Source organism: Hordeum vulgare, chromosome 3H, assembly GCF_904849725.1.
Source record: "Hordeum vulgare subsp. vulgare chromosome 3H, MorexV3_pseudomolecules_assembly, whole genome shotgun sequence".
NCBI lineage: Eukaryota > Viridiplantae > Streptophyta > Magnoliopsida > Poales > Poaceae > Hordeum > Hordeum vulgare.
Genome location: NC_058520.1, coordinates 577,988,744 through 578,001,398, shown reverse-complemented (window position 1 = coordinate 578,001,398; position 12,655 = coordinate 577,988,744).

The following is a 12,655-nucleotide window of genomic DNA, read 5'->3' as shown; positions in this document are numbered from 1 at the left end:
ATATTTCTCCATAGCTTTTGTTGTCGTGGAGGTATTTGAGTGTGAGGGACTTGACCACATCGTGTGTTCTTGCCATTGCATTAGTTGCATCGGTTTGAGTTCGCCACGGTGATACGTGGAAGTGAGAAGTTGAGAATCATATTACCCTTGGGTACTTGGTACCCTAGAGATTGTTCTCCGTGGATGCTTTGGCGTCCTAGAAGCTTGGTGGTGCCTCGGAGCTCTATCATTGTGTTGTAAAGCTCCGGGCAAGCTTCGGGGTCTCCAATTAAGTTGTGGAGATTTCCCGAGCATTTTTGGTCACCTCGAAGCCATATGCCATTGTGGTGAACCTTCGTGGTGTTGTTTGGAGCCTCCAATTAAGTTATGGAGATTGCCCCAAGCCTGCTCGTACGGGTTCGGTGACTGCCCTCAAGGGTACCTTAGTGGAATCACGACATCTTGCATTGTGAGAGGGCATGAGGAGATTACGGTGGCCTTAGTGGCATCTTGGGGGGGGGCATTGTGCCTCCACACGGCTCCAAAGGAGATTAGCATCCGCAAGGGTGTGAACTTCGGGATACATCATCGTCTCTATTAGCCTCGGTTATCTCTTACACGAACCCTTTACTTATGCACTTTACTTTGTGATAGCCATATTGTTTCTTGTTATATATCTTGCTATAACTTTGTTGTTTATCTTCCTTAGCATAAGTTGTTGGTGCACATAGGTGAGCCTAGTTGTTTTAGGTTTTGTGCTTGACAAATTAAATGTTAGTTTTATTCCGCATTTGTTCAAGCCTAAACCATAATTATTTTAGAGCGCCTATTAACCCCCCCCCCTCTAGGCGACATCCAGATCCTTTCAATTGGTATCAGAGCTAGGTCTCTCATTATTAGGTTTAACCACCTAGAGATTAAGTATGTTGACTAGGGGATTAGGATTCTCTCACACTCTTAGTTTTTATGGCGCAAATTTTGAGGTTTGGGTAATTCACATGCTTAATCTCTTTAGGGTCATGGACCAAAATTTAGAGCGAATTATAGATATGGGTTTTTCTCCTCATAAGGATTCTCAAGATATATATTTAGAGGATGAGAAAAACTCTTATCTCAATGCTCAAGCTTCTAATGTGCTTTTTGATGCTTTGAGCAATGTACTTATATTTCAACTCATGCCATTCCGGGATGCTCATGACTTGTGGACAAAACTTCAAGAAAAATATGGCGTGTCCAAGATTTGTAGATATGATTGTTCTCCCTCCACCTCCGGTCGTATGGTCTTCTCAACTTCATCTACTTCACCTACATGTGGATTATCACAAGGTAATGATATGGTGAGTACTGGTGACCATTGCAATGATGATAGTGGGCTTATTCTTGATGATCCTTCAACACTATGTTATTGCAATGCTTCATATTTGGGCATTAACACTTCGAGCACTCTAAATGTTTTACATGCTTGTGTTGATAGTCCTTGCATATCATGTAAAAACTGCTTGACTAAATCTCATGATGATATGCTTTCTATATCTTGTTCGCATGATAAAAATGTATGTATTTCCTCGAGTTGTTGTGCTAACAATGTAGAGGAAATCCATCACTCCTTGGAACAAGATGTGGCCTTGAATGATGCTTCAAGGGATCCCACATCATCATCTATTGTTTCTCACTTTTTCCTTATGGCTAAGGCTTCAAAGGTATCTCCTACCTTGAATCCCAAAATATCTCTTGATGATGAGGAGGATGAGGATGAGTATGATGATAATGACAAAGAGAGTGATAATATTGCATCCTTAAAATTTAAGGGTGAAATGATTTTTAAATCTCTTTATAAGGATAAACTTGCTTGTTCCAACTTCACGGAAATCATGTGTATTGCCACTCAGGGCAAGAAATACATTGAGGAGTTAGAAGCTCATCTCGAGGAGCATGAGGCCACCATTGAGACAATGGAAGGTCATGAGCGTGATTACACTAATGAGATAGTGGAGCTATCCCAAGCTCTTGAAAATGAACAAACCACCAAGGAATCTCTTGAGGAGAACTTTGCTCTAGAATTATCTGGATTAAAGGAATCCCATGATAGAGCCCTCGAGGTGGCTAATGATTTTAGAACTAAAAATTATAACCTTGAAGTTGCTCATGCTAAACTCCTTGAGGACTATGAGCACCTCGAAAATGGCTCAAGGGCTATTAAGAGTTCGCTCATTGAACTCGCCGAGTCTCACGCTCAACTTGAAGCTTCATATGCTAAAGAGCTTGCCAAGTTGCCTTCTCCTCTTATTGTTAATAATGATGCTTGTGCTACTAACTCTATTTCTTGTGAGGCATCCATTTTAAAGGAGAATGTTCAGCTAAGGGCTCAACTTGAGTTGCTATCTAGCAATTTTTGGAAATTGGAAGAAAGTCATGTAATGCTCACAAGCTCTCATGATGATCTTCTAGTATCCCATAATGTGCTAAAATTAGCTCATGAGGCTATTACTACAAAGGTAACATCAAGTGGGCCTCATGTGGACATTAGCACTACTTCAAGTCAAAATGCTATATTGCCATGCGCTAGTCCTCGTAATTCATATACTCATAATGTTGCTACATCTTGTGATGAATTACTTTCCTTGCCTTGTTGCCCTAACAATGAAGCTTATACTTCCTCTAGTACTTGTGTTGATACTAACCATGTAGAGGAAATCGAAGAGCTCAAGGCCCAAGTCACTTTGTTGAAAAAAGACTTGGAAAAGAGTCGGGAAGGGATGTGCACACTCAACAATGTCTTGTGTGGGCAAAAATCCCCAATTGACAAAGTTGGACTTGGGTTCAACTCTAACAAGAAGAACAAGTCCAAAAGCTTCAAGAAGAAGGGCCAAGAACAAGTCAAGAATTTGGCCAAGATTGTTTGCTTCAAGTACAAAATTGAAGGGCACCATGTTAGATCTTGCCCATTAAAGAAGAAGCCCCAAAGTCACAAGCAACAAGGGAAGCAGCCACAAGTTCAATCACATACTCAACTACAAGTTGAAGAAGGCCACTTCCCAAGAATACCCAAGCCAACACTCCTCAAGTTGAGAAATCAATTGGGAAGAAAATAAATAGTAGATGTTGCTACTTATGTCGTGAGAATGGTCACTTCGCTTCTTCTTGCACGAGAGGTAACTTATCCATCCCAATAATTATTTATGATATCTATTCTCTTGGGAAGGATAAGGTTGGCAATTTTTTGCCAAGTTTTTTGGTACCCAAAGTGGTGTCAAGAAAAGTACCATTTGGGTTGCCAAGCCTATTGTGACTAACCTCTTAGGACCCAACGTGGTTGGGGACCAACAAGCTCAATCTTGATTAATAGGTGATCATGCAGGACATTGGAGACTTGGCTTCATCTTGAAGAATTAAGGGACCTTCATAATTCATATTATCTCAAGCCAAGTCATTTGGATTATAGAGTTTCAATCTTATATCCAATGGCCTCCATACGGTAACTTGTACTTAAATTGGTTACATTGTTAATTTCTTGCCCCTTTGCATAATGTGGTTTTGTGTCGTGCATGTGTTTGTATATGTTGTGCTTCCAACTTGCTTATCTTGAGTAATCAAGTATGTGTATATTGGTTTGCACATCATGTACATGTGAGTCTTGTATTGAGCCTCTTTGCATCTTGTTTGTATCTTTGTTGGCTCTTTTGAGAGATTAATGGATTGTCCCATTGTGGGGGAGTGATGTGCTCTACACACCTCACAATCCTATAAATGTGTATACATGAGGAACACTTAGTATTGATATTACAAGTTTATCTAGTCTCTAGGTGGTATGTCCTACTCATGATAAATTCAGATTCTAAATGGTCCATTAGTTATCTTTTGTTGGTTTTCATTTGCCACTTGTTAATAATGTTGGGTTATCACATTATGGGGGAGTAATATGCTATGTGCATATTACAAGCCTAGAAAACGTGCATATTTGAGATATTGCCACTTAGTGTTGATATTATAAATTATCTTGTTCCTAGGTGGCATGTTAGCTCTACAAGTGTCATTTGCTTGCGTTTTAGGAGTAAAGATGATGTTGGATATTTTTGCAATCTACCAATGGTAATTGTTTCCAAATACTTCTTGTCCTTTGACAATTGGTATTCCCTTCATGTGGTAGAAATTGCTAATCATCTTTACATTGGATTTTATGTATCGTTTTTCTTCCTTGCCTCTTGTGCATTAGTTTGAACATGTCTAGTGTTTCTACAAATATAGAGAAAGTGATGACACCATCTTCTGCATTTTATATTCAAATGCAAATTCTATATAATGCACATCCCTTGGGGGAGCTATCCTATTTTCATTAAAACACTCTCTTTATGCGTCTATCATAAAATCTTTTGATCCCCATAAAGTGTGTGTTGATGGAAGGCAAGTCTTGCTCTTTATGATGCTTTGTGCCTTCATGAAAATTTGTCGAGGGTTTGGTTTGTTTGGAAACTAGCTCTCTTTTGGAAACTAGATACCTCGTGTTTGTTTTCCTTCAATTGGTATCTTGTTTCCTTTTGTTTGTCATATCTCATTCCTTGATGTATATTTCAATTGATATCCTTCAAGTGATAGTTTTTCGTTTGGTATCTTATTATCACTTGATACCTTGTCTTTTTGTGTCTTATCAACGATGTGTTGATTTGATTCTTGAAAGCCTTGAGCATGCATATTTACTATATGTAGTTTCTCGACATGCTCTCCTTCTTGGATCTAATATATAGGGGAAACTCCACCTTGTCATAAATTGGCTAAATTGTGCATGAAATTCAAATTCATACATATGTGCACATATTTATGTGGAGTCTGTCCTATGTATTGTTTTCTATCTAACTCTTTGGTCCCAATGAGTTTGGGCACCATTTTGTTTGTGTTGTTGTTCTAGGAACAATTGGAGATGCATTGGATGTTCGGCTCACCTACAAGGAAGGTGTTGACACCATGGACTTATTGGAGCCAAGCCAGGATGATCGATGAACCACTATCTACTACATCAATCCAATTCTATCTTGGTAACAAGTATCTACTTTATGCATACATTTCTTGCATTCAACCTTTCATAGGTTGCATCATGGCATGAATTTCTTGTTTCGTTCTTGTGGTACTTGTTTCCTTTCTCAAAGCATCCGAACGATGATGTCTTATAGCTAGTTGGGATGTCTTTGATGTTCATAAGTTGGAAGTTCATATTGTACAATAAGAAAATATTAGGCCATGTTCTATGCTTTCAAGCAAAGATCTTATTAGTATATTTATGACTTCCTTTTAGATATCTTGTTTGTTCCTTCTTGTAACCATTTCTTGTGTAGATCCTTCTTCGTGGATATATATCATCATGATTGTCTTCTACCTAGAATCTTTTACACATGAGAGAAGTTACATCTCTAGTTGATATCCCCTTTTCTTTCACGTCCACCATTGCATTTCCTTTTTCAGTTTTTGGTGGATTCATGAAAGTATTTGTCTTGAGTGCGGATTTTTTTATATCCTTGCATCTTGATGCACGCTTTGGTGGTGAAGATTATTTTTCCTCATGCTTGTCTTGACGAGGGTTTTGACATTTTGTTGGTATCCCTTCTCTTGACAAGGTTACTATTTCCTTTCTTCACCATGGGTTGTCACAAGCGTGGTTCTCAATTTGTTTATTAGTAAGATTGTGAACCCATTTGCTATTAGTGTGTGTGTGGGGGAAGGATATGTCTTGCACTTTGTTTCTCATTTCTTCAAGACTATGTTGATGAGTAATACTCATCCTTATCTTAGTCTTCTCAAGTGCCTTGCCATGACTCACACACATCAATTTGGTTGAGCCTATTCTTAAATTACCTCTTCTACATGTTGCTCAACCATATGGTTCGTGCAAGGGATATGCTTATTGTCTCATCTATTTTTTGCACTTGTTGTGTGTTTTTATTAATTTTGGGGGAGCAACAATCCTATTTTGTGCACTTGAATCAAATACAAAAAATCTTATTAGTGCACAAATCATGGGGAGCTTCTCTAGTTTTCATAAAACACTCCTTTGCCCTTATCATAATATCTTTTTTTCATGTGGTTCGTAGGACCATATGATTGCTTGTTCCTCTTGGTATCTTTTGATTGCTTGCTTCTCTCTTTTGTATGTCTTTGTGACATACGATCCTTCTTGCAATCTTGGGGTCCTCGATATAGTTTGTTTTCCTCCAATGTTTATCATTGTATTTGTGTATTTCTTTGCACTATTGTTGATAAGTGCACACTTTTTGGAGGACCACCTACGATATTGGCTTTCTAAACTTTTTGTCCATTTTGGCAATCGATGCCAATGGGGGATAAGTTTAGAGAGTTTAGTTTGGTCATTCTTAGAGGTTTTTGCTTTTATTGCTTAAGCATTTACATCTTGTACGCATGCATTATTGCTTTGTATGTGTATGCTTGGTTATGCTTATTTTCTTATATAAAATCTCTTGTACTGATTGTCATCAATTACCAAAATGGGGGAGATTGTTAGAGCATATTTCTCCATATGTGTTTTTGGTAATTGATGACAATCCCTATGGACTAATGGTTGCCTTAAGTTATATTCTAAGGATTTGTCCATAGACACTTCTTGAAGTCCATCTGTTGGTTTCAAGGAGTTTATATGATGACCAAGGTGGTATTCAAAGTATTATCCAAAGATTGGCCATAAAGACACAAGGTTGATCAAGACTAAGCAGAGAGTAAATCAAGATGATCAACACACAAAGTGTACAAGATGTACCGAGAGGGATCAAGTGATCCCATGGTATGGTAAGCATTGTCCATAACGCTTTTGTGTACTAACCCATGGTCTCCGTGGGAGTTCTATCTGGAGTTAGGTGTGTTTCCATGGGTTTGCGTCAAGAGAAAGATCTCATTGAACCTATGAAGGATGACATCAAGTGGTGATCGTCATCAAGATTGTGATGTGCAAGTTCAAGTGGAGCATCACGAAGATATCATGCTTGAAGCTTGCCGTCCATTGTGGTGGAAATGGAGTTGTGAAGATGTGCTGAAGAGTGGCTCACCCATAGTGAGTATGGGGGGAGCAATCAACTAGTCTTCATCAAACCAACGCAATCAAGAAAGGTGGTCCATCTTGAGGAAGCCAAGATCATCGTCATCTATCTCAAGAGGGCTATGTGCAAGGTATAGGTTTCCCCTTGATAGGTTTTTCCATTGTAGGATAGTTTGTCGTACTACCAAGGGTGGCTCTCAAGTGACTAGCTTGATCGTATTGTTTGTTGAGAGCTCAAACCAGTTGCATCCTTGCATCATCTTTCTTGGTTCTTGTTTGGTGTTTCTCGTTGTGAGTTTTAGAGCTTATGGTCATCTTCATGACAAGCTCGAGTTCATCGAAAACGGAGTCCATATGCATCTTCTATGATGTTTTCAATGTTGGAAGTTTTTGTCGGTTCTTCATTCATAGAGGTCTCCCATCTCTATATCATTGGCATTTTCATAACTGCGTGTTCTTAAGATAACCATCTCACTATTGGATAGCTCTTGTCGTCCTCAATCCAACAAGCTTGAGTTTTCTCGATTCAGAGCTCGTATGGGAAAGTTATGGCAGTTTGGTGCACATAAGCTCGTATGCGAAAGTTATGGCAGTTTGGTGACCATAAGCGTGTACGTTTATCTTGCTTAGCATAAGTTGTTTGTGCACATAGGTGATCCTAGTTGTTTTGTGTTTGTCTCTGAGAGTTGTAGAGCTTATGGTCATCTTTATGACAAGCTCGAGTTCATCGAAAAGAGAGTCCATATGCATCTTCTATGATGTTTTCGATGTTGGAGTTTTTGCCAGTTCTTCAATCATAGAGGTTTCACATCTCTATATCATTGGCATTTTTGTACTCCCTCTTCTTAAGATAACCCTTTCACTGTTGGATAGCTCTTGTCGTCCTGAATCCAACAAGCTTGAGTTTGCTCGATTTGGAGCTCGTATGCGAAAGTTATGGCAGTTTCACTGGCTAGCAGTAGTACCGCATGTGCCAGCGATAGTACCACTCTTGGAGTGGTAGTAGTTTTTTACTAGCGCTCTATGGCGGTAGTACCGTCCGGTACTACCGTGTCGTCAGAATTTTGCACAACCGCAGCATCAGCGGTGGTAGGCACGGAAGTAATTTTTTACTACCGTGGTTGGTGAAACTACCGTGCGGTAGTACCACTCCTAGCAGTGGTAGTGCCGCTCCTAGCAGCGGTAGTACCGCTCTACTTGGGCTATGAGTGGGGGTAACGGTTGGATTCTTTCCCCCACTATATATAGGGGGTCTTCTTCCCCATTGGATCTTATCCATGTGTTGAGCTCGTGTTCATCCCCCATTATTGACCTTCTTAGAGCTTGCTAACTCTGAGTCCCTCCAATGATTCTTGCTAGTTCTTGAGGGAAAAGAGAGAGGAGATCTAGATCCACATCTCCAACAATAACTTTCTCCTCTATGTGAGGGGAACCCCTTGCATCTTGATCTTGGAGTTCTTTGTGAGCTCCTTGTTCTTCCTCTCATATTTCTCCATAGCTTTTGTTGTTGTGGAGGGATTTGAGTGTGAGGGACTTGACCACTTAGTGTGTTATTGCCGTTGCATTAGTTGCATCGGTTTGAGTTCTCCATGGTTATATGTGGAAGTGAGAAGTTGAGAAGCTTATTACCCTTGGGTACTTGGTACCCTAGAGATTGTTCTTCGTGGATACTTTGGTGTCCTAGAAGCTTGGTGGTGCCTAGGAGCTCAATCATTGTAGTGTAAAGCTCCGGCAAGCGTCGGGGTCTCCAATTAAGTTGTGGATATTTCCTCGAGCATTTGTGGTCACCTCGAAGCCATATGCCATTGTGGTGAAGCTTCGTGGTGTTGTTGGGAGCCTCCAATTAAGTTGTGGAGATTGCCCCAACCTTGCTTGTACGGGTTCGGTGACCGCCCTCAAGGGTCCCTTAGTGGAATCACGGTATCTTGCATTGTGCGAGGGCGTGAGGAGATTATGGTGGCCTTAGTGGCATCTTGGGGAGCATTGTGCCTCCACACCGCTCCAAACGGAGATTAGCATCCGCAAGGGTGTGAACTTCGGGATACATCATCGTCTCCGCGTGCCTCGCTTATCTCTTACCCGAACCCTTTACTTATGCATTTTACTTTGTGATAGCCATATTGTTTCTTGTTATATATATTGGTATCACTTAGTTGTTTATGTTGCTTAGCATAAGTTGTTAGTGCACATAGGTGAGCCTAGTTTTTTTAGGTTTTCTGCTTGACAAATTAAACGTTAGTTTTATTCCGGATTTGTTCAAGCCTAAACTATAATTATTTTAAAGTGCCTATTCACCCCCCCCCTAGGCGACATCCACGTCCTTTCAACTGTTTTGCATCACCCATTCCTCTTCATAGAAAACCCAATGCAGATCACAAGCATCAAGTACCACTTACTTGTGGCACTGCCGCTTAGGTCATATTGGTGTAAAGCGCATGAAGAAACTCCATGCCAATGGACTTTTGGAATCACTCTATTTTGAATCGCTTGATACGTGTGAACCATGCCTCATGGGCAAGATAACCAAAACCATGTTTTCCAGTACAATGGAGCGGGCAAGTGACTTGTTGAAAATCATACATACGAATGTGTGCGGTCCAATGAGTGTTGAGGTGCGCTGTGGATATCGTTATTTTCTTACCTTCGCGGGTGACTTAAGTAGATATGCAAGTCTAAAACTTTTGAAAGGTTCAAACAATTTTAGAGTGAACATGAAAATCATCGTAACAAGAAGATAAAATTTCTGTGATTTGATCGTGGCGGTGAATATCTGAGTTGCGAGTTTGGCACACACTTGAGACAACGTGGAATCGTTTCACAATCACGCCACCTGGAACAGCATAGTGTAAGGGTTTGTCCGAATGTTGTAATCGTACTTTATTAGATATGGTGCGTTCTATGATGTCTCTTACCAATTTAACACTATTGTTTTGGGGTTATGCATTAGAGACACATGCATTCACTTTAAATAGGGCACCATCAAAGTCCGTTGACACGACATTGTATGAATTATGGTTTGGCAAGAAACCTAAGTTGTCATTTCTCAAAGTTTGGGGATGCGATGCTTATGTCAAAAAGCTTCAACCTGATAAGCTCGAACCCAAAGCGGAGAAGTTTGTCTTCATAGGATACCCTAAGGAAACAATTGAGTACACTTTCTATCTAATATCCGAAGGCAAGGTCTTTGTTTCCAAGAATGGATCCTTTCTAGAGAAGGAGTTTCTCTTGAAAGAATTGAGTGGGAGGAACGTAGAACTTGATGAGGTTATTAAACTGGGACTTCAATTAGAAAGTAGGAAGACACAGGAAGATGTTTTTATGACGCCTACACCAATTGAAGAGGAAGCTAATGATGATGATCATGATGCTTCACATCAAGTCACTATTGAACCTTGTAGGTCGACAAGGACACGTATTGCCCCTAAGTGGTATGGTAATCTTGTCTTGAAGGTCATGTTGTTAGACAACGATGAACCAACGAGATATGAAGAAACGATGGTGGGCCCGGATTCTGAAAAATGTCTAGAGGCCATGAAATATGATATAGGATCCATGTACGAAAACAAAGTATGGACTTTGGAGGACTTACATGATGGCCGTATGGCCATTCAAAACAAATGGATATTTAAGAAAAAGACGGACGCAGATAGTAATGTCATCGTCTATAAAGCACGAATTGTTGCAGAAGGGTTTTCACAAGTTCAAGGAGTTGACTATGATGAGACTTTCTCACCCATAGTGATGCTTAAGTCCGTCGGGATTATGTTAGCAATAGCTGCATTTTTCGATTATGAAATCTGGCAGATGGATGTCAAGACAGTGTCCCTTAATGGCTTCCTTAAGGAAGAGTTGTATATGATGCAACCAGAAGGTTTTTTCGATCCCAAAAATGTTGACAAAGTATGCAATCTCCAGTGATCCATTTATGGGCTGGTGCAAGCATCTCGGAGTTGGAATCTTCATTTCAATGAGGTGATCAAAGCGTTTCGTTTCATACAAGTTTATCGAGAAGCTTGTATTTCAAGAAAGTAAGTGGGAGCTCCATAGCATTTCTAATATTATATGTGGATGACATATTGCTAATTGGAAACAAAATATAACTTTTGGAAAGCGTGAAGATATATTTGAACAAGAGTTTTTCAATGAAATATCTCAGAGAAGTTGCTTACATAATAGGCATCAAGATCATAGAGATAGATCAAGACACTTAATAGGACTTTCACAAAGCACATACCTTGATAAGGTTTTGAAGAAGTTCAAAGCGGACCAGTCCAAGAAGGGGTTCTTGCCTGTCTTACAAGGTGTGAAGTTGAGTAAGACTCAATGCCCAGCAACTGCAGAAGATAGAGAAAATATGAGTGACATCCCATATGCCTCGGCCATAGGCTCTATCATGTATGCAATGTTGTGCACGAGACCGGATGTGAACCTTTCCATAAGTATGGCCGAAAGGTTTCAAAGTGATCCAGGAGTGGAACACTAGACAGCGGTCAAAATATCCTTAAGTACCTAAGAAGGACTAAGGAGATGTTTCTCGTTTATGGAGGTGATCAAGAGCTCGTCATAAAGGGTTACGCTGATGCTAGATTTCACACTGATCTAGGTGACTCCAAGTCTCAAACCGGATACATACTTGTTCTTAATGGTGGAGCGGTTAGCTCATGTAGCTCGAAGCAAAGCATGGTGATAGCATCTACATGTGAGGTGGAATATATAGTTGCTTCGGAAGCAGTGCCGGAAGGAGTTTGGATGAAACAGTTCATGACGGATCTTGGAGTTGTGCCCAGTGCACTGAATCTGATGACTTTCTTTTGCAAGAACGCTGGTGCTATTGCTCTAGCCAAGGAGCCTAGATTTCACAAGAAGACCACACAAATAAAGCGTCATGTCAATTCCATACACGATTACATCAAGGAGGAGTACATAGACATTTGGAAAATACATACGAATCTAAATGTTGTAGACCTATTGACTAAACCTCTCTCACAAGCAAAACATGATCAGCACCAGAACTGTGACAGCCCGATGCCGACGTTCGAGAAGATTCCCCCTTTATTCCGTTTTCGTCGTTTGTCTATTTTCTTTTGTCGCATCATCATCGCATCATGCGCATCATCTGCATTGCATCGGCATCCCGTTGCCGCCCGGTTTCAAAACTTGCATCCGTTAGTAGTTGCCGGTTCTCGTCGTTGTCCGTTCTGAGTCCGACCGCACACGCACGCGCCCGCGGCATCGTCGAAACCCTGTTTTAAAAGTGTGCGTTAAATTTTCTCTGATCAAGGTGAAACTTGGCATGCGGTCGTGATTAGTTATAGCCAGGCCGCCTGTCGAATTTCGTCGCGATCGGAGACCGTCTGGTACCCGAACGGTCGACCGTAGCGGCACTGTATTCGGGCTACTGTCGGACGTCTGTCGGTGTTTTAAAAAATCGTTGCCGCGCTGCCCGTTTTCCCTCTCGTCTCCGCGTATCCTCTCTACACAGTGCATCGACCCTATGCGCAACCTAGCCTGAAAACCTCCCGGTACCCGAAACACACGGTCATGACCGTTGGATCGGGATTAACCCCGTTTTACCGCAAACCGTCTTCGGTTTGTCCATTGGTCATCCTAACCTATTTTTTTCCGATCGTCCGATTTAAA